General features: G+C 44.0%; 1 long non-coding RNA gene across 1 annotated transcript; it reads right to left on the bottom strand.

The window, feature by feature from the left end:
- Positions 1 to 1,226: 1,226 nt before the first annotated feature.
- On the bottom strand, positions 1,227 to 22,938 carry LOC136848249 (uncharacterized). Its single transcript, XR_010855984.1, has 3 exons — positions 21,412 to 22,938; positions 18,749 to 19,130; positions 1,227 to 5,176 (listed from the first exon to the last, which is right to left on the bottom strand). It is a non-coding gene; the product is annotated as an uncharacterized lncRNA (long non-coding RNA).
- Between the last annotated feature and the right edge of the window lie 652 nt (positions 22,939 to 23,590).

A 23,590-nucleotide genomic window follows, 5' to 3' on the forward strand; every position in this document is an offset into this window, starting at 1 on the left:
TCTAGCTAAAGCTTTCCTAGCTCTATCTTTCTCAAGCTTCTTTACATACTTAGATAGAGCCTTCCAATCTTTTTCAGTCATACTGACACATTCATCACACTTCCTCTCATATGAACATTCCTGACCTCTACAAGCCACACAAATTGAATGAGGATCAAGACTAGCCTTGACCAACCTCGTCTTACAGCCTTTGCTGCAAACCCTAAAGGTATAAGACCCAGAATCTGACATAATTATCAGAAAACCTGACTAAATAGGTGACAAAAATAAACTGGCAAAGCCGCAAACCAACAAAGAGTACTTCACCAAGTGAAAACAGCTCGATGTAGGCAGATACAATGAAATTTCGCTCGAGTACCGACAACAATGTCGCGGCGTGGCAACAAAATTATTCTGAAGCATGTTGGAATAGTTCCTAGTACCCGACAGAGGGCAGGTAAGGCGATCACCCGATATTCGGACTGGCGCTGCCATGCGTTTTGAAATTTTGCCGTGACGTCAAGACTAAAGCTATATGTAACTAACAGGTAAGTTGTATGTGTTAAACTCTCATTTTTTTCTTCTTGGCTTTCATGACAATTCAGCTATTACAGAGACCATTTGAGCCCGATTCATGGACCAGGATTTTAACTGCATACTGGTCAAAAGGCTGGGAAAGTGCATAACTCACTGTCTATAATACAGACATATCAAGATTGTAAGAGTCCTTACATTTAAGTTTTTTTTCTTGAAGGGGGTTCTAAAGATCATTAAGTTGATGGAATTATGGTTGCCCAATATTTGTAAGAAATGAATTGGATCAGCCTAGAAAATTTTAGTTATGTAAGTAAAAAGGGAATTAAATTTGTGAAATTACTAACATGTGACAAGATCAAACTGATAATCTTGTTCAGAGATTATTCAGCATTTCTAAAACCCACCACCTTTTGTAAGCAGTAGTTAAGGAATAATCAGTTAATAAAAAATTTACACAGATCAAACTTATGGTTGAAGAATGGTATATATAGTACCAAAAAGGTAACATTTACAGTATGTACCGGTAATTTTTTCTTATCTTTGAATTATGTGATGAGTAGCCCACATGGTCTCATCCCTGTAGATAGAGAATTCGGGTCACCACTATCAGTTATACATTTACTGAATGTCTAAGCTTCAAGCAACTGTGAATGTAAAGTTTTGGAAATAAATCATCTAGGGGAATTCTGTCAGAATCTTCATAATTTTCAATTTCAGTCAAACTTTTAAAGAACTGCAAGTTATTGGATAAAATGAAAATTGGGCCAGCCATATGAGAAAATATATTTAACTCAGTGGTGAGCGGAGTGAGCCCTTTCAGCTGGGGCATTCTGAGGCTATGGGCAGCTAACATGAGGGTGAGGATAACATGTTTCATATTTGATGAGGACTGGAAGATCACTTCTCAAGTTGTCAGTTATCAGTGAAGTGACAAGTCTATAGAAATTCAAAGCTAAATGACATGCTGTGACAGACAATGAAATAATACATATATGTATACCATCAAGTTAATTTTATTCCTTCAGAACTATACAAAATAAAATGCAGGATTTTACAAGAGCCATTGAAAAGTAACATCATACAAATTTTCAGTGAATCAGGGAAACAGACTATGGATATTGGTCATTCCCAGCTGGGGGGGGGGGGTTAATGGGGTAGGGGGGTGTGAGACACGAGGTCTCATCGCTCGCTTGCTCGCTCCCGAGTCATGTTATGCCGTGCACTTTACACATACCAAAGGCAACCATTGAATGAGTGAATGAATGAATGATTTTGAGCAAAGGCATGATTTTGCAGTCTGGCAAGATTGACTGAAAAATACGCTCATGTAATTTTAAAATGATGTTCAGACAGCCAAATACAGAACAAATGGCATTCTGTATTGGTTCAGTATAGAACGTAACATCTTACTCTCCAATACAGAACAAATCTGTATTTTACAGAATGGGTGGCAACCCTATCAACCACTAATGCTTAGTCCTTGACCGCCAGAAGCAAATTGAGCTCTTCAGCTGTGTTGTACCTATTCTTCCCCAACAGTGGGTGGGGCAGCTACCTATACTCAAAACAAGAGAGCGCTACAGCAATTTTTAAACTTTGAGTTGTCACGTAAAGTAGAAACTAATAGCTATGTAATTATTAGGTAAGTTACATATATAAAAGAACTTTTTTTTTATACCAAGGATGAAAGACACTGCTAGGAGAAGTATGGTGACAGTAAGCATCATAGCTTACAAGGATTGGGTGAGTTTCTGGAAGATAAGACTGTTAGACTTTTAATTAAACATGAGTGTAGGAAGACAGAGGTATATAGTTCTGAGAGAGAGGATGATTGATAAGGTGAGAAGAGTGAAAGATGGAATAAGGTACAGGCAGGAGGAGGAGTTTGAGGATATACAGATTGGAAAGAACAAGTGGTGTCAATGCATACCCACCAACTTGAAACTTTGGCGGGGAAAAAGTAAAGGGGATGAAGATACTAATGACAATAAGATGTTGATGAAATTTCTGGCTCCCATTCCCGAACATGAGGCCGAGTTTGTAAATGCAAAGTGGAAGGAAAAGACGATGGAAGAATAAACGATTAAAGTGGAATGATGTGCTACAGTTGGTGAAGGATTTTGAGTTTGAGAATGTGGAAGACAGTATGAATGAGAAGCGAGCATACGTGGGGAGAATGCATGAACTGAAGGATAAGACTGAGCATGGGTCTTACTGAAATGCAATGGTAAGCCACTCTGAGGACTATGGCTGAATAACTATGGAATGAATATGGAATGATAGAAGTACTGTAAAACAGATTGTAGGGATGATATAATATATGAGAAATAATATGCATTGTAGTAATGACAGCAATGTGGTGATAAATATCGATTGTAGGAATGCTAAGTATGAGGAGAAATGATGGTAGGTCAAGGCAGGATAGAAGTAGAAGTCAGAGTTTTGGACAGTGTAAATGGGAATAGGAATAGGCAAAGGAATGTTGCTGATATTATGAAAATAAAGACAGAAGTTTAATGTTATATGTGTGGAAAAGAAGCACATCGGATAGACATTAGGAGCCTGCTTTGTATGTAGCAAGATAGGACATCGTGTGAGAAATGTACAGAGGTGGAGACGGTCAGATGTTTTAAGTGTAGGAAGCTGGGTTATGTGGAAATTGCAGTAGGACAGGTCATTTGTTCAGATGTTTGATAGGCCTAGGGTTAAGTGTGCAATATGAGGGATAGTAGGTCACGTGGCAGGAGTGTGTAGGAATCGAGTATGAATTAAGGTGTGAATGGGGGAAATGGAGAGTACAGCTAAGGAAATGGAGTGTGAAGAGGGTTGTTGGGATGAACCCTGAGTTTCAGTGGTTGAAAGTGTGAATGAATGGAAGCAAGAATGAAGGATGATGCGAGTAAGCTAGAGGAAAGTTTGCTAGAAGAGAAATGATTAGTTTTAATGGAGACTGTTAAGACTAGGAAGAAGAGGGGAAAACATAGGAAAAGAGAGGTTAGTGTAAGCGTAGGAGTATAAGTTGTAAAATTAACTGAAATTGATAATGAACTAGATCATACATTTAATATTTGTATGTTTCTCATTGTGGAAGAATATGACTCAGACATAGGCAATGATGATTTGGATATGGTGAATACCATGCATGAAGCATTGGATAACGTTGATGAAGTGTTATGTGATTTACGTACAGAGATTGAAGAGTCCCAGAGATTTAAGAGAGAGTAGTCCAGTAGTTAGTAGGGGAATTTTAGAATAGTAAGCCAAATATCAGGTTGGTTTGGGCAGTAGTGATAGGACAGATTCAAGTAAAAAGTCAGTCTCATAGTTTGGATAATCGTAACTTCAGTTTCACCTGGTATTCAGACGAACAAACATAGCACTCCGAACTTGGCCATTTTGATTACAGTTATGCCTCCTGTGAGAGGCACAGAGGGTATAAGGAAATTACCTTGATCAAGGAAAGGAGCCTATTACAAGGCCTATTCTTCCCTGGACAGCACCAGAAAACCTGAGGGTTCCTCTCCGAGGTCGGAGGCATGTGTGATTGAGGGGTTTGCGGCATGATAATACAAACAACTCAAACACCAAATACATAAAAAAAATAAGCAAAACCCTGCAAAGAAAGCAAATGGCAAGTCGGCAGAGAATCTGCAGGCACATCTCTACACAATGCCGGCTGGAAGCAAAGCAAAATGCATGCTGACATGTTGGTGGGGCTTCCCCCGACCTGTCAATAGTTAACGACTTTGTCTGAAAGTTAGATGGCTCTTCCAGCTCGTGATTGCAAGCTAACTCCTAGGTAAAGATTGAAGGTTTGTATTTGTGCATGAACAAATAAAGGTTTACGATCCTTCCCTGGAATGGAGCATTAATGAGACTTGTAGTACCCAGTGTAGGCCTAAGATATTTAATAAAATATTTTTCTCATATAATCTACAGAATTTCCATTTTACTATCAAGTTATCAGGTCAGACAGAATGAAGCATTCCAATATTGCACAAAGAAACTGCCTTAACGTGCCATTTATCATTTGTTATTTATAAAGAGTTTTGTCAATTTTCATTACGTAAACCAATGAAAAATGATAAAACTGATAATACTAGAGTGATGTGCATTTCATTTTGCACAATGTACAAAATCTTCAATCATTCATTTACCTAGTTAAGACTTTTGTTATTTACTATTGTCACGTTCGCGCAGCTGTGGGGATAAGGGATGACTCTAATTATGACTCGGATAACAGCAACTGACTAAGAGGGCTAAGCTCTGGTGATCAGAAAAGGTTTTATTAGTGACTTTACTCAAAATATTATCAAAATAAGGGTTTCAGGTAAACTTAGGTTGTCCACTTAAAACATGCAATTCACTAAAGTATCAGAAGAAATATTTACAAGAGCTATCAATACAGCTCTGTGGCACTATCCAAATTACTGAACTAAGATCACAATCACTAAGCAAGAGTGCCACACAAGTGCAAGCGCTATAACTATGCCTTCTTAGGCTAACACACTTCGCAGATATGGGATAGAATCCTTAGATAGTAAAGAATGGAGTACAGCAAGCAAGACAGGGTTCACACTGGGGTTTCCAGATATCTTGACCGGATATGGCACCGTTGATCTATATGTAATTTCACACAACGGGTACTCGCAACATGGATCTGCAAGAGCAGGGGATGTTGTAATATCCGAAGGAATTTCGAGTGATAATTAACTTGGAATATGTACGTCAATAACAAAAACGACGTTTTTATAATAAAATAAAGTTTTATATATACTTACCAAGTAATTACATAGCTATTAGTTTCTATTACCAGCAGCTAAAATTTTGAAATTCACAGTAGCGCTACTTTGTTTTGGCTAGGCGAGTGACCCTGCCCACTTTCGGGGTAAGAGAGGAACCAGCTTAGCAAACGAGCTCAATATATTTATGCCTTCCAACCATGTGGGGGGAAGAGGGAGGGCTTTGATCATGTAATTACTTGGTAAGTATATATAAAACTTTATTTTATTATAAAAATGTCATTTTTATATACTGTAAACTACTTACCAAGTAATTATATGGCTGAATCCCACATTATAGGAGGTGGGATGCATGGGTTATCTATCCTAATACATTAAAATTAATGTAAAGAAACAGAATATGTTAGCATTAGTAAAAATACTTGCTGGTCCCTTACCTGTTGAGGAAGCTACTACAGGAAAATACTGCCTCTGAATAGCTCTCTTCTCAATGCATAGCGGCATGGCGGTATAGCCAGGAGTCGCCTGCTACATAGTGGGATTCCTTTGTTGCAGAGGAGTGTCCGAATGCATACAAAGATTAAACAGTTTGCCCCTGCCCTGGGCACAGTACCAGAGAAACACAACCAGAGAATAAATAAAACAAAACACAACAGCCTACTGTATAGCCAAACATTACAGCATACCATTACCCAACCATATGGCTAAAACTGGTGGGCACTCCAAATACCAAGTACCCCCAGGCTCTCCTACGACTCGATACCATGACTCAAGGCAAAAATAAAAAAATAGGAAGGATGAAGGAAGCTTCCTACACTCCTTCTCCCAACACCATACCTGCAATCGAAATAGGCCCCAAGGTACTGCAATCTTCATAGACAGTTTCAATGTCACACAAACAATGAGTTGCAAAAACTGATTTGCATTTCCAGAATGTTGTTTGAATGATAGAGGCAATAGACAAATTATGCCTAAAAGCCAGGGACGTGGCAACTGCCCTTACTTCATGCGCTTTGACTTTCACTATGGGCAACGTATCTTCGTCAATTTGTGAGTGCGCTTCTAGAATTAAATCCTTGATGAAAAACGCCAAGGCATTTTTTTGAAAGCGGGCGAGAAGGATCCTTAACTGAGCACCACAGGTTGCTCGACGGCCCGCGGATCTTTTCCGTTCTCAGTAAATAGTATCTTAGCGCCCTTACAGGGCAAAGGGCTGTTTCTACTTCGTCAGGACCTAAGATATCTATTAAATTTTTAACAACGAATGAGCAAGGCCAGGGGTTGGCAACGGACTCATTCTTGGCTAAAAACCCTAAGGTAAATCAGCAGATTGCATTACCTTGAGAGAAACCAACCTTTTTATCCAAAGCGTGAAGCTCACTGACTCTCTTGGCCGTTGCTAATGCTACTAGGAACAAAGTTTTCCTAGTAAGGTCTCTTAAGGAGAGAGACTGCATATGTTCAAAGCATGGTTGCAATAGCCACTTCAGTACCACATCTAAATTCCAGGCTACTAGCCTATTATCTTTTTGCTTGGTCGTATCAAACGACTCGATAAGATCAGAAAGGTCCTTATTAGAGGAGAGATCTAAACCTCTACGTCTAAAAACAGAGCTCAACATTGCTTTGTATCCTTTAATGGCTGAGGTGGAAAAGTTCCTGGTAGACTTCAAAAATAGAATGAAATCACCGATTTCCGCTATAGATATCTTTGAAGACGAGATGTCGTTTCTCCTGCATCAGTCACGGAAGACTGTCCACTTGGCTTGGTAAACTTCGCTCAAGAAAACTTGTCTACACCGAGCAATAGCGTTCGCAACTGCATTTGAAAATCCTTTCACTCGCACCAATCTGACGACAGTCTGAATGCAGTCAGGGCCAGCGTGGACAGTCCTTGAGGGAACCTTCTGAACTGTGGTTGTCTGAGTAGACTGGGTTTTTGAGGTAATACTGTAGTCTTGGAAAATCTACTAGAAGCTCCAGCATATCCGGGAACCATTCTCGGGCTGGCCAGAATGGGGCTGCTAACGTCATCTGTATGTTCCGATGACTTCAGAACTTGTTTAACACTTCTCTCACCATCTTGAATGGGGGAAAAACATAAACGTCCATGTTCGACCAATCCAGAAGCATCGTGTCTGTCGCCCAAGCTTGTGGATCTGGCGCTCGTGAACAATACATGGGGAGGCGATGATTTTTTGCGGTCGCAAATAGATCTAGAATCGGTCTTCCCCACAGCTTCCATAACTCTATGCAAACTAGAGGGTCCAGAGTCCACTCCGTGGGGAGAACTTGTCTTCGACAGCTGAGTTTGTCTCCTAAAACGTTGCATTTCCCTTGAATGAATCTGGTCAGGATCTGGGTTCAATTCTGATCCGCCCAAACGAGAAGGGCTCTTGCTGCTTGGCAAAGGGAGAAAGAATGAGTTCCCCCTTGCTTTCTTATATAAGACAGAGCCGTTGTGTTGTCCGAATGGACGGACACTGTCTTCCCGGACACTTCCGATGCAAACGCTTGCAATCCCCAGTGAATTGCCATCAATTCCTTCATGTTGACGTGCCACTTCATCTGTTCCGAAGTCCACAGGCCTGAAACTTCTTTGTCTCCCAGGAGGGCTCCCCAACCCAGGTCTGATGCATCTGAATAAAACACTTGGTTGGGGCACAGAGGAAGAAGTGGCTTCCCCTGAGAGAGCTTGTCTCTTGAATTTCACCAGGCCATATCTTCTTTTATTTCCTTTGTTATTGGAAAAACGAAGGAATCCGGGGGTTTCTTCCTGTTCCAGTTGACTTTCAAGAAGAACTGTAGGTTTCTCATGTGAAGCCTCTCTAGGGACATGAACTGTTCCATAGATAAGACCAGAGAGTCCCCAACAGGCTCATCCAAGTGTTCGCAGAACAGGACTGAAGGGAGAGAAACTTGTTTATTTTCTGAAGGCAGGAGTTCATCCTTTGTTGGGAGGGAAAAACCCGAAAACTCCAAGAGTTTATCCTCATCCCCAAATAAGTCATCTCCTGAGGAGTCAGTTGAGATTTTCAGAAATTCAACAAGAGGCCTAAATCCTGGGTGAGAAGAAGGGTCTTGTGAAGGTCCTCCACACACCCTTCCTTCAACTGGGAGCGAATAAGCCAATCATCGAGATACAAGAAAACGCTGACTCCCATCAGATGTAACCATTTTGCCATTGGGGCAAGAACACGCGTGAAAACCCGTGGGGCTGTCGACAAACCGAAGCAAAGGGCTCTGAACTGGTACACTTTTCGTTGGAACACAAACCTTAAAAATTTCCTCGAATCCCAATGGATTGGGACATGGAAGTAGGCATCTTCCATGTCTATTGAAATCATTCAATCCTCCAGACAAATGGGTGCAAGGGTGGACTGAGATGTCTCCATCTTGAATTTGGTTTTCTGCATGTACAAGTTCAGAGCACTTACATAGAACTGGCCTCCAGCCCCCTGACGCTTGGGGGCTACAAACAGTCGATTGTTGAACCCCGGAGATGAGATGTCCTCAACTGGTTTGATTGCTTCTTTTACGAGGAGAGCTGTCACTTCTTGGGAGAGGGCTGGAAACTTCTCGGAGTTTGCCGAGTGGGCCGTCAATGAAACAGGGCTTGTTGCTCAAGGGTTTTTTTTTCAGAAATGGGATAGAGTAGCCCTCTCTTAGAACTTGGACAATCCAATTCTCTTCTCCTCTTGCTTTCCAATGCTCCCAGAAAAGTAGGAGTCTTGCCCCCCCAGGTGTGTGGAGGACTAGATCCTCACCTACGTGCGGGTGGTTTGTAGGAGGATTTTTTGATAGCTATGGGGGTGAAACGAGCGTTTCTGTGAGGTCTGAGGAAGCCTCTTTGTCTGCCTCTACCCCGAAATGGGTGGGGTTGGACAGGAGAAATTGTCCTGGGGGAAAAGCCGGAGACTCTCTAGGCCGTCTCATTGATTGTGTGAGGAGATCCGATGTAGATTTCTGTTGCAGATCAGTTGCAATCTGTAGCACAGTCGATTGAGGGAAAAGGTGCTTCTTGTCCGGAGGCGATAAAAAGAAGTGCGGACTTCTGGGAGGGAGAAACTCCCTTTGTGGTGTATGAACACCAAATCTCCCTTTTCTTGAGGATACCCACTGCAAAAATGATATTTTTATAATAAAATAAAGTTTGTTCATACTTACCTGGCAGATATATATATAGCTGTATTCTCCGAAGGACCGACAGAAATTCAAAAACTTACGGCACACGCAGTGGGGCCAGGTGGTTAGTATCCATTCCCGCCGCTGGGAGGCGGGTATCAGGAACCATTCCCATTTTCTATTCAGATTTTCTAGAGCTACTGTCTTCTGAGGGGAGGAGGGTGGGTACTATGATTATATATATCTCCCAGGTAAGTATGAACAAACTTTATTTTATTATAAAAATATCATTTTGTTCATGAGACTTACCTGACAGATATATATATAGCTGAATCCCACCATTGGAGGTGGGAAGAGACAGAATAGGATTGAGGAAACAAACATATGTAGGCGATTGACACCTTGGTTCCTTACCTGTTAGCATCGCTGACTTCGTGATTACTGTCACCCAAGTCTGCTTCTGCTTTACTAGAGTCTCCAGCGGGTAGCGACCTATAAAGCTGGTGAATTCTAGATGATCTGTCAACGGGGCGAGACCACAATGTGACTAGACCGTATGACCTTACTATGAGGGCAAACGACAAAAGAAACAACCACCTGACCAAGCCTAGCTACGTCATGAAGTCATAACATAAGCTAAGGACTGGGACGACCACCCCCGGTGGCAACCCAACAACCATAAAAACACCATAACCAAAAAATAAAAACACATCTAACCATCTACTATAGGATAGGATGAGTGTCGCTTTCTGCCCCCAAGATCGTATTTGCGGAAACGTAAGGTCCTAGCGCACAGCAATTCTCGTAGGAAGTCTTCACTTCAGTAAGGTAGTGTGAAGCAAACACAGAATTGCTTCACCAAAAAGTGGCACCCAGAATGTCATTGAGAGACAAGTTTTTCTGGAGAGCCACTGAGGTAGCAATGGCTCTCACTTCGTGAGCCTTGACTTTCAAAAGGTTCAAGTCCTTGTCTTGAACACTGGAATGTGCATCTATAATGGTGCTTCTTAAAAAGAACGCCAGAGCATTCTTAGAAAGAGGTAAATCCGGCCTCTTAACTGAGCACCACATTGTTAGAAGGACCTTGACATTCCTGGTTCCTCTGTAAGTAAAATTTCAGAGCCCTGACAGGGCACAGGGTTCTTTCTGGTTCTTGTCCAAGGATTTCCGTCAAACCCTTAATCTCGAAGGACCTGGGCCAAGGGGAAGACGGGTTTTAATTTTTTGCAAGAAACATAGGGCTCAGAGAACATACCGCATCATGGTCTCTAAAGCCTATATTCTTGCTGATAGCCTGAAGTTCACTAACTCTCTTCGCCATCGCCAGAGCAGTTAGGAAAATAGTCTTTCTGGATACGTCCTTGAAGGATGCAGAATGTAGAGGCTCGAACTGTCTGGACATAAGGAATTTCAGGACAACATCTAAATTCCATGAAGGCAACTTTGGCTGAGCTACCTTAGAAGTTTCAAAAGACCTTAAAAGATCGTGAAGGTCTTTGTTGTCCGTTAGGTTGAGGCCTCTATGCCTAAAAACCGCTGACAGCATGCTTCTATAACCTTTGATGGTAGGTACTGCCAGCTTTAATTCCTTCCTTAAATAAAAAAGGAAGTCGGCTATCTGGGACACAGAGGTTGTGGTAGAAGAAATTCCCTTAAGCTTACACCACTTCCTGAAGATGGCCCACTTCGATTGGTACACCGCATTGGAGGAGGCTCTCCTGGTGTTGGCGATAGCCTTAGCCACTGGTCTTGAAAAACCCCTCGCTCTGACCAACTTCTCGATAGTCTGAATGCAGTCAGACTCAGAGCGGGAAGGTTTTTGTGGTACCTCTCGAAGTGGGGTTGTCTGAGAAGATCTACTCTCATGGGAAGCGTCCTTGGGAAGTCCACTAGGAAAGTCATGACCTCTGTGAACCACTCCGCTGAAGGCCAAAAGGGGGCGATTAATGTCATCCTCGACCCTTCCGAGGCCGCAAACTTCTTGATGACTTCCCCCAGGATCTTGAATGGGGGAAAGGTATACAGGTCCAGACCCTTCCAGTCCCATAGGAGGGCATCTACTGCTACTGCCCCTGGGTCGAGCACGAGAGAGCATTACAGAGGCAGCCTTGTCGTCCTTGACGTTGCGAAAAGGTCCACCAGGGGACGCCCCAAAAGCTTCCAAAGCTCCTGAAATACCTCTGCGTGCAGGGTCCACTCTGTCGGAAGAAGTTGACGCTGCCGACTGGGAAGGTCCGCGCGTACGTTCTCGACCCCTGCAACGAATCTCGTGAGAAGCGTAACTTGTCAAGAATGGGCCCACAACAGGATCTCCTTTGCAATCAAGAACAGGGACCGAGAATGAGTACCTCCTTGTTTCTTGAGGTACGCCAGGGCTGTGGTGTTGTCCGAGTTGATCTGAACCACCCGGCCTACAACCTGATCTTCGAAGAACTGGAGAGCTAAGCGAATCGCTCCCAATTCTTTTAGATTGATGTGCCAGGACACCTGTTCCCCCTTCCAGGTGCCTGACACTTCCTCCCCCCCTAGTGTTGCTCCCCATCCCGACGTGGACGCGTCGGAAAACAACACTAGGTTGGGGTTCTGAAGAGAGAGTGAAACCCCTTCTGCCAATTTTGCGGGATCGAGCCACCACCTTAGATGGTCCTTGGCAGAGAGAGAGATCTTGAGAGTCTCCTCTAGATCCTCCTTGTTCGTCCAGTTCTCCGCAAGGAAAAACTGGAGGGGTCTGAGATGCAACCTCCCCAGGGAAACAAACTTCTCCAGCGAGGAAATGGTCCCCAGCAGACTCATCCATTCCCTCACCGAGCATGTTTCTTTCCCCAGGAAGGCCGAAACTTTGTCGAAGCAGTGCTGCTGACATTCCTGGGATGGAAAGGCTCGAAAAGCCACTGAATCCATCTGAATCCCCAGATAAACAATGGACTGAGAAGGGATCAGATGTGACTTCTCGAAGTTCACTAGAAGTCCCAGGGACTTCGTCAGCTCCAACGTTGAGTGCAAGTCCTCCAGACACCTTTCTTCCGGGACGTGGCTCGAATGAGCCAGTCGTCTAAATAGAGCGAGATCCTTATGCCCGCTACGTGAAGCCACCGGGCTACGTTCCTCATCAGAACTGTGAAGACCATAGGAGCCGTACTCAGTCCGAAACACAGAGCCCTGAACTGGTACACTCGTCCCCCCAGGACAAACCTCAAATACTTCCTTGACCGAGGATGAATGAGGACGTGAAAATAGGCATCCTGGAGATCCAGCGAGACCATCCAATCGCCTGGTCTTAACGCACTTAAAACGGACTGAGTCGTCTCCATCTTGAACTTCTCCTTGACAACAAAATGGTTCAGTCTGCTGACGTCCAGGACTGGTCTCCACCTCCGACTGTTTTGGAACCAAGAAGAGACGATTGTAGAATCCTGGAGAATCCAAATCCAGGACTTGTTCTATGGCTCTCTTCTCGAGCATCTGTTCGAGCAGATCGAAAAGAATCTGTTGCTTCTCTGGGTGGTAAGAGGTCGACAGATCCCTGGGTGTTGAGGACAGGGGGGGAAATTCGAGGAACGGGATCCTGTAACCTTTTCCGATGACACTGAGGGACCAGGAGTCCGCCCCTCTTACTCTCCAGGCTTCCGAAAACAAAAGAAGCCTGGCTCCTACTGGTGTCTGGAGGTCCGGTGTATCATTTCTTGCCCCTTGGGTTAGAAGGGGCTCCGCCTCTGGAGAGGCCTCTTCCTCGAGGAAAGGATTTTGAGGAGGAAGCTCTCACCACGAAAGGGCTTCTGCCTCTTGGAGGCTAGTCCCTGAGAAGACATGGACGGGACATTAGGACGCCTGGAAGACTGTGCGAGGAGGTCTTGTGTAGCCTTCTCCTTAAGGCTGGAGGCGAGATCCTTGACTAACGGCTGGGGGAAGAGATGGCTAGAAAGAGGGGCGAAAAACAATTCCGCCCTCTGCACAGGAGAAACTGACTTCGCTGCAAAATTGCAGTATAAGGCCCTCTTCTTCAAGAGGGTCGTACCAAAGTGAGCAGCCAGTTCATCCGCGCCATCTCTGACGGCCTTGTCCATGCACGACAGCACACTGGACAGCTCCCCCAGAGTGATAGAGTCTGGACTCCGAGTCCTCAAGTCCAAGGCCCCCAAGCACCAATCTAAAAGTTGAGAAGACCTCCATAGTCCTAAAAGCCCTTTAAGGTGATGGTCAGTTTCCAAAAGCGTCCAGGTCACCTTCGCTGAAGAAAGGAGGGCCCTCCTTGGAGCGTCGACCAGACTCGCGAAGTCTCCTTGGGATGAAGAAGGAACTCTGGAACCAATTTCTTCTCCAGTCTCGTACCACATCCCCGCCTTCCCGCACAATTTAGACGGAGGTAGGGCAAAGGAAGACTTGCCTTGAGTTTTCCGATCCTCCATCCACGAGTTAACTTTCTTAAAAGCTCTCTTGGTGGCGAGCGATGTCTTCATCTGAAGGAAACCGGGCGATTTCCTCACCTTCGACGAAGCTAACTGTGAAGGGGGAGAGAGAGGAGCAGAAGGCTGAAATTTATCAGGAAATAAGTCTCTCAGCATGCTGGCCAAAACCTGATAGTCCGATGACGACGACAAAGGGGGCTGTTCCTGCTCTGCAGACTCCGACTCAGGAGACAACTCTCCCTCTTCGACAGGAGTGACAGGAGGGTCTTCCAGAACTTGAGGAAGACTAAGGCCTTGTGGCCTGATCCGTAAAAGAGACCTCTTCTTGCGAGAAAGTGCAGAAGAAAGCTCTGGAGCGTCCCGCACAGAAGCGTCTTGCCGAGAGTCCTGACGAGCGTCCTGCCTAGAATGCTGCTGAGCATCTTGACGAGCGTCCTGACGAGAGTGCTGAGAAGCGTCTTGCCGAGCGTCCTGACGAGCGTGATGAGAAGCCAGACGAGCGTCATGCCGAACGTCCTGCCGCGTTTCCCGCCAAGCGTCTTGTCGAGCTGCAAGAGGGGCGTCCTGACAAGCATAAGAAACGTTAGGACCAGCAGCCTGAGGAGCGTCAAGACGAGGCAAAGAAACCCGACGATCCAACGAACGATGAGGGCGACCAGGAGAACTAGCCGGAGAGAGAGACGAACGAAGAGCAGGAGAGGGAGACCTCTTAGACCTCTTAACAGGCAGCTTCAAATCCTTGCGGCGCCTACGAGGTTCAGACTCCTTTGCAGCAAGGAGGGAAGCCAACTGCCGCTGCATGTCCTGGAGAAGACGCTTAGAAGGAGAAGACTCCCTCTCAGGAGAAGGGCTGCTCTTGTGAGAAGAAGAGGGGGAAGGGGACGCCCTCTTCCTTCTACCAGGGGCGACGACAGCTCTCTTCTTGGGGCGACTGGGACGCTCAAAAACGTCCTCCTCAGAAGAAGTCCTGGTCCTCTTCTGCGGCGGCAACTCGTGGAACCACTCAGAAGAAACGAGTGCTCGAGAAAGAGGAGGAGAAGCGTCCTCCTCTGCGGCTTCTCTTCCAAGCGAGAGTCCAACCGAGAACACGACCCCTTGCGTGGAGAGGGCGCCTCAGAGGACGAGAAGCAATCCTTAAGGATCTGTCTTGCGAGCACGATCCTTGGCAGCCTGGGAATCGACAACAGGGCCTGCCGAAGGGACGCCAGATCGGTGGGGGAGTCCCGTAACCCTCTTGCGGCTTTCGACATGCCCACTCCCTGAGTCCTGGGAGTCCGGCAGAGGTCCAGGCCTAGAGGCATTATAGGGCCGATCTGACGCCCCCTCCACAACACTAGGGGGATCACTGCACTTCACAACACTTTCAATCGCCAGCACCTTAGACTCCAAAGCACGAATGGAGTTCAAAATCTCCGCAAGGGCATTACCTTCCGCAGATGCAATCACAGGGCCCGAAGGCAACACTACAGGGATAGGTGAAGCAACAGACGGGTTAACAGGAGACAAATTATTACCCTGACTCCCACCAGCAGACACACTCCTGGAGGAAGACCTCCTGATAAGGTCACGCTCTAACTTGCGCACATAAGAGTCATAAACCTTCCAATTGGAATCAGGCAAAGACTCACACTCCTTGCAGCGATCATCAAACAAACAGACATGCCCTCTACATCTCATGCATACTGTGTGATGGTCTACCGAAGCTTTCGGTAGCCTCACCTTACACTCCTTCACAACACACACCCTGAAACTAGCAGAACTAGAACCAGACATCGTGTTCAAAGAAAAGTCAAAGCCAAAATCAAAACAGTCCACAAAAGTGTATGCCTATCCACAAATCCAAAGTCAAAAACCAAAAGACAATCAGAATACTCAAGTGGAAAAGTTTTCGAAATCCAACGACGGAGGTATTGACAACGGGTGTTGACAATACCGGCGACAGAGAAAATCTGAATAGAAAATGGGAATGGTTCCTGATACCCGCCTCCCAGCGGCGGGAATGGGTACTAACCACCTGGCCCCACTGCGTGTGCCATAAGTTTTTGAATTTCTGTCGGTCCTTCGGAGAATACAGCTATATATATATCTGTCAGGTAAGTCTCATGAACAAAAGGGAGGATAACTCAAAAGAGCTGTCTCTAATACCCTTATCCAGGCAGGAGATGACTCCCAAAACATCTGAGGAGAAGTCTTTAGGGATATGAGGGCACTCCTTCACTTTACGAGCAAGAGCTCCTACTGCCCAGTCGAGAAAGCTGAGCACTTCCAAGACTTTGAACAAATGCTTGGTCAGGTGGTCCATTTCTGAGGACGAGAACAAGATCTTGGCTGCATTGAACGCCGACCGCCTGGAGGAGTCAACTAAACCGGAGAAGTCTCCCTGGGAGGAGGCAGGAACTCTCAAGGAAGGAGCCTCTCTGGTCGCATACGAAAGATATCTTCTCTGCGACAGCCTAGAAGGAGGGCAAGAAAAGGAGGCTCTTCCCTGCTCCCTCTTGCTTGAGAGCCAGTTCTCCACTTCACGGAGAGCCTTCTTAGCTGAAGTGGACAGAACCATTTTAGGCAGTCTTGAGGAAGGCGTCGGGTTATCCATAATATAAGTCGAAGCAGGAGATGCCGGAGCTGCAGGAGAGAAGTGATCAGGAAAGGTCACCAGCAGAAAACTGAGTAAGGAGGCGTACGCCGATGGAGGAGAAACAGGGTCCGCTACTTCCTCTTCCTCTGAAGAGATTGGTGACAGATCACAACGGGCTGGGGGACTGAAGGGGCTTTCTGAATTAAGCCCAGGATATTGTCCAATTGCGTTTGATCAACTGAACAGAAGTCCAATACAGAAGGCGTAACTGTCGTAGTCGGGGCAGGCAGAACCAAGGAAGACACAGGCTCAGCCGAAGAAACGGACAAAATTGGGTGCTTGCAAGCAGCATTAGCCTTGGGCGCCAAAGGAGTGTCTTGTTGCAAGAGGGGAATGGGCGCCAACGGGTGCTCGCAAGTCGTGAGTGCTCGCAAGTCATGAGTGCTCGGAAGCTGATGGGCGCTCGGGACCCGATGAGCGCTCGGGAGCCACAGAGCACTCAGCAAAGAAGCGCTCAGGAGATGGTGGGTGCACAACAGATGAATGGTGCTTGGAGGGAGCCACGACAGAAGTAGTAGCATGAACCACTGGAGAAGGAAGATCTGGCGCCACCGACAACTTCTCCACCAACAAAGATTCATGAACAGGAGACTGTACAGGAGCTACAAGCACAGGAGTTGGGCACACGGGCACTGGAGAGCGTTCCAACATCATTACCTGCCTTGGCAAGTCCTCCAGAGCCAAAGATGCACGCTTAGAAGAAGATGAAGTTCTTGATGCCCAAGAGCGCTTCTGAGAAGTAGCATGCTTAGAAGGTAGAACTTGTCCCATAAACACTGGTTGATCCTGGGAGAAACGTTCCGGTCTGTCCCAGAAACTACAGGAAGGAAGACGTTCTGGAGAAGCCTCTTTAGCCTTCTTAATCTGAACAGCAGACGGTTGAGAAGCGGCCGCGACGTGTCTTTTCAGAGGATGAGATTCGTCTAGCCATTGGCGCCTAGGACTGGAGTCACTGCTGGAAATACTAGAGGACAGGCGATCCATTTCCACAGAGACACCTTTCCAGCGGTGCTCGGTAGTAACTTGGGAATCAGCAACAGGTACGACTGAGGGGGCTACTGCCTGTGGGCAGACCCCACTGACCTCCTTTGGGCTGCCAGTTTGGCTCCTCCCAGGTTTAGGGGAGTTCACCAGGGACCTTGGCCTAGGAGAATCGGCGGGACAGACAGCCACCTCCTCCACTAACACTTCACTATCATCTTTCACATTCACTTTGTCCATTAGGACTTTAACAGAAGCACCAATTTTTTCCATCGTGGCAACGAGTAATCCCAACTTAAGATTAATTCTCGATTCAAGGCTGGTAATGAGGTCGGGATCGGGAGTAAGGGAGCCAGGGTGCGGAGCATTCAGTACAGATTGAGACATGGGATCAGGTGGAACAAAGGATACAGAATCAGAAATATCAGACAAAGATTTTGCCGACACCTGCCTAGCTAAAGTCTTCTTACTATTAGCCCTAGCTGCTGCTTTCTCTTTTTATCCCTGTCTAATTAGTCAAATGACTATTCAAGGTCTTCCACTTTTTCGGATCCCAAGAGAGACACTCATTACAGGTCAATTCAGGGGAACAAATCTGACCCATGCAAGAAGAACAGAGAGTATGAGGGTCATAACATACTTTAATCAGTCTCGTATTGCAGCCTTTACTGCAATACCTAACACTTTGGGAGCCTGAGTTGGACATGATGACAAGCCAAGTCAAAGAAAGTCCAAAAAATTGTCAAAATCGGTAATACAAGTCTTCAGTGAAAACCTGACACTAACTAATTGTGCTGAAAAGGCTACCACAAAGCGAATACTTCACCAATGATCCAAGATCAACAGAGAAGAGAAATTTTAAAAAACCGATGCTGCCAATCACTGTAACCACAGCCATCAGCTGGCAGAAACATATTGAGCTCGTTTGCTAAGCTGGTTCCTCTCTTACCCCAAAAGTGGGCGGGGTCACTCGCCTACCCAAAACAAAGTAGCGCTACCGCGACTTTCAAAATTCTAGCTGCCGGTAATAGAAACTAATAGCTATGTAATTACTTGGTAAGTAGCTTATATAAAACACTGGACTTTGACACTGGTATTAATAACTTACTGTATGTTAACACTTATAGTCAAGGGAAATATAAAACTAACACTAGTATTCCAATATTGTACTGATAAATCAAACACCACAATCAAACATCACAAGAAGCTCTGAAGGAGAATTCAAAGGGGTATGTACAGTATATGGAAATAGGAGAACATGGGGAAAATTCAGGTAGAACATGGGGAAAATTCAGATAAAGATGAAACGGTGAGGCTGGACAAACAACTTTCAATCACATTACCTTAGTCTATGGACAAAACTTGAGTAGATCAGAGCCAGTTTCCCACAGCAGGAGCATCAATGGAAGCTGCATCGCATACAATCCCCCACCATGGAGGAATTAGATGAAGGAGCGCTGCTGGGCTAATAGCAAGACGGTTAGTTAGGACCACCTTCAGAATGATAGCATCAAAGAGACGTCTAGTGGGGACTTGGTCGGAGTCCCTATCCAAACAGGCTTCTCGACAGGTAGACGTCATAAGATACACAGGCAAAGGATGTCCCGTTGGGGCTTGTACTTATACTGCAAACGGCACCAACGTGTGGTCATGTTTTGACAGTTCCATCTTAATGGGGTCATCTATTGTCCTCTTCTCCGGCAAGTGGATAATCCCGGCAGGTATCTGGAAAGGTCGTTGGGAGCTGGCCGATAAAAGGTTCAAGGGAGAGAAGGGACAATAACGAGATAATTAGATTGGAGAGGCAAGGCTGAGTGGAAGCAGATGCAGGTGTGGGTCAGGTCAAGGAGGTAACCCTTACTGGCATGGCAGGTAGCTGATCTGAGGTGGAATTTCCTCAGGGGCTCTCATGACAAGATTGGCCAGGGACTGTTTAACAATATCGAAACTGTGTGAATTCTCAGAGAGTTCTCTTTAATGTGCAAAGGGGTACAGTACTAACTTTCCCCTTGAGCAAGGATTATCAGATCGGGTCAGGGTGGGAAATCTTTTGGGTACGGTCATGAATTTACCTCGCCATTTGACACATGGGTTGTCATTATTGGAACAGGCAAGACGTGGAAAACGTCAAATGACACTTTACGAAACATCTAGTACAGTACTTCTTTCACTTTACGTTATGTTATAAAGACGGGAAAAGCAAAATGCAAACGATCAAAAGGATGTTTGTACTGTGCCACTATAAAAGAAAGATCTATAATTTTTGGTTCCGGGAATCTGCAGGGCTCCTAGATGACACTTTTTTTTTTACTGGTTTCTGTTTTTTATGTTTTAACATTTGTTACTGACTAATGTAGAGCTGCATAAATTGAAGTAAGTCAATTTTTATTCTCTTTTAATTAAAAAAAAAAAACAAAAAATCGTAGCATCGAAAACACCTTATGTCAGCATGAGTGTAAGAAAGTGTTACTATACTTTCTTGACGGTTCACACCTTCCAGTGTGGAAATTAATTTTATTTGTCTACCATGGTCAAGCAAGTGTTTGGATCACCATACAGTTACTGATCAAATAAGTGTTTGGATCACCATACAGTAACTTACTAAGTGTCTCAACATTCCCTAAAATGAATGGAGGAACTTTTTTTTGTTTTGAGGTCACTGATTTAGCTTTCTCCAATCATGAACCTATTAATGAGCCTGGTGCTGTTGTTGAAATAGACAAATCTTGTAGAGCCACTGGCTTGTAAATGTGATGGCGCCACCTTTGTGCCTTTAACTGAAAAGTATATTGAGGTTGGCAGCATTGTTATGGGTGACAAGTTTTTGACCACCAGACAGTTAATCACTCACAAAATTTTGTGGATCCTCTAATCCATGCATTCATACTCAAAATATGAATGTTGGTACAGAGCGCTTAAAGAAGGGATTAAATGACCTAGTAACTGGTCTGACTATTTCAGTCAATACATAAATATCCCGGGTTTCCATGATTACCAACTTTCTTGAACAACTACTGGTACACCACTTTTTATTGTGGCAAGTCAAGTTCTACTTTCCTCAGCCAGCCATCTAGTAGCTTTCAACACTGAAGCAAGATTAAGACCTTTCTGAAGATGTTGATCCCCATACTTCTGGTTCTAATTAAGGTAGGTTTATTGAAATCTTCTAAAGTAACATCATGCCCTAAAATAGGGACCAAATGGCCTAGGTTAGATTAGGTTAGTTTACACACGTACCTGGCACTCTAGGTTAAGCTGAGTGGGCTGCGTCTCCCCTTTCCCCCATTAAATACGGACCCTGACCCTAGGTGAGATTAGGTCAGGTTAAATATATCTTTGTATTTCACTCGTCTTGTGTATTCCCCCACCCAAAACCCACTTTTCCTACTGTGATGTCCTGAATTAAGGGTTATATGGGGTGTGCAGCAACTCTAAAACTACTCATATGCTAACAAAATATTTCAGAAAAAGTTCAAAGTGCAAGGTAAAACATATGAAAATCATATTTTCAAATCCAAAATGTCATTATGGTGTAAAGTAAAAATTTACCCATGATGGATGGAATAACGCAGTGCATCCCATACCATAAATATAGATAAAGGAACCCAACACATTTGGTCTGATTTGCTAATTGTTGCTTATTGTACCTGGGTAGGGCTGCTACCTCACAAAATTTTTTGAATCTCATTGATTGGCTTGTTTTGTAGCCTAATTCTTAAAAAAACTTACTCAGGAGCTTAAAACCTAGAGCGGTATACGGCACGAGAGTAAACATTACTCCACTGATGACCTAAATAAATAAACAAAAAAACTAGCAATGCAATACTCATCACTGGGACATCTGACCCAGCCAACAAAAATTAGAAACAAGTGCCACAACCCCAAAATTAACATGAATTCAAATCAATCCCAACACAAAATGTTGCGAGCTCTGATCAAGAAAATTGAATATATAAAATACCACTAAAGGGCAAATGGGAATAATCATATTGACATTTTATCTTACCGAACTAATGAAGAAAAGGACCGCATACAATCTCCAATGTGGCTGTTCCTGTGGAGAGGTAGATTCACGTGGTGCACCGGGGACCTTAGTAAAGTTAGTCTGGGGCGCTCTTTCAGCCCCTAGCTGCGCCCACATTTTGCCCTTTTACATGACCTCCGTTGTCACTTCATTTCCTCCATCTTCCTGCCCAACCACTCGTACTCCCACATTTCATTCTTTCAAGTGCTGAATGGCTGAAAGTGTCCCACTGCTTGGACACAACTCTTCATAACAGACTCCGACATTTGTTAAATTGCCAGGACCTAATGGTGAATCTTCCACCTACTGTGTATTTCCTAATCAATCTTGAACGGATTTTAGGCTAACACTGATTTTAAAAGATATATCAGAGACTATAACACTGATTTTAAAAGATATATAAGAGACTATAACACTGATTTTAAAAGATATATCAGAGACTAACAAATCACATCACCACGACTTAACTACTATCCTGTATTACGTAATTCTCGACATACATAAAATGTGAAAGGAATTCTATCCAGAAATCTTACTAGAGAGTCAGTAATTAATATCTAACTATAATCCTGAGTCAGTAATTAATATCCAACTATAATCCTGTGCGTTTATGTTAAAACACTTTAACCAATCGATCTATAAAAATAATGACAAGCTAGGAACAGCAAATGATGCTAATAATATAGCATTCAACAACCCTGACATCAATATCTTTTACCTAAGACTTTTTTGTATGTGCACAGAAAGGGTACTTTACACATAGGGCCTCCGATCTGCGAGATATGGCACAACCACAAGTATCACTTACAGGCTTCAATGCATGTAAAACCCTGTGGATTCCAATAGGTCACTTGTTGGTTGGTTTTAGCATCTGACTGGATAACTAAGCCAACTAGACTTAGCTTAGCCTAGAACGTACTATAGTTGCTTAAATGAATACTCCAATGCAGTGTTGCCCTTCATATTTCTAACGGCTTTAAATTATCGGACAACGACTGGGAACAGAAAATACGCACTGAGTAAACACATATATAAATTAATGTCCTTAATTCCCAGGGAAAAATTATTGCACGTTACTGTTAATTTGTAAATATGCTTCCGTATTTATCCATGCCAAATAATTATACCTAGCCTATAGCCAACGTATTCATGACAAAGTACTGTTTTTATATACTTAGCTTTTCCTGCATTAATCCAGTAGATGCATTCAAATTTACACTACTAAAAAAAGAGTACACTTCAGGAATGACCTTAGAACTGGGCTTCTTGGTTGTATGCTCTGGACCCACATTTACCGTTACCAGGACATATCAAAAGTGCCATCATAGACATTTACTTGAGAAAGCATGTTCCAAGAAATTTAGTCCTATTGCAGTCAAACCAATGTTACTGGCTAACGCTGTTGTTAGTATAGCCTAAACCATTTGGCAGCTGAAAATATTCACTGTCAGAAAGGTTCCTCTTCAGCCACACTAAAATGACAATCAACACACTAGAAAGTTTAGTTTAAAAAAAAAATGTACTAGGCTCTTTCCGCTCTTCGGGAAGGGGAAAAAATGACTGGTATTGGCTTTGGCATTGCTAGTTAGCAAGTAAATGCGGCACGGTACAGTACATCAATGCTACCATGACGTCCTTTTTGTCATCTTTGGTTTCGGCTTCTATCCCGTATGAGGCGACTCCGTCAATGATTCAGATTGGCATGGTTGAAATGCATAATTATGTCTGTTTACGCTTTAGTACTGATTTATTAATTAATCTCTGTGTTAGTCTTACCTCTGATAAACAGCCATAGTATATAATAGGTCATTAAAAGTAGCAATATTGTAGTTTCAATCAACAAATTCTACGTTACAATATGACATTAAAAAGAAATATCAAGAATGACAAACTTCAAACTCGTCATCAATGCAGCTACAAATAATTCTGTAAAATTCTCAACGCTTAATTCTAGAGAGAAAAGTTCCCATATTTTGACTCTAAGGAGATTTCTTGTTTTATTCATTAAAAGGACAGAAACGACCCTCAACTGGTCTAGGATATATTTTTGTCTTTTTAATCAGTTTTGGTATGTGCTGTACCCTAAAGATGCTTAGCTTTGACTCAAATTTCACATGTTTAACTTTTGAATTATTAGGATATCCGTCATATTTCTGTTCCT

The sequence above is a fragment of the Macrobrachium rosenbergii genome, chromosome 2 (genome assembly GCF_040412425.1).
Source record: "Macrobrachium rosenbergii isolate ZJJX-2024 chromosome 2, ASM4041242v1, whole genome shotgun sequence".
Taxonomy (NCBI): domain Eukaryota; kingdom Metazoa; phylum Arthropoda; class Malacostraca; order Decapoda; family Palaemonidae; genus Macrobrachium; species Macrobrachium rosenbergii.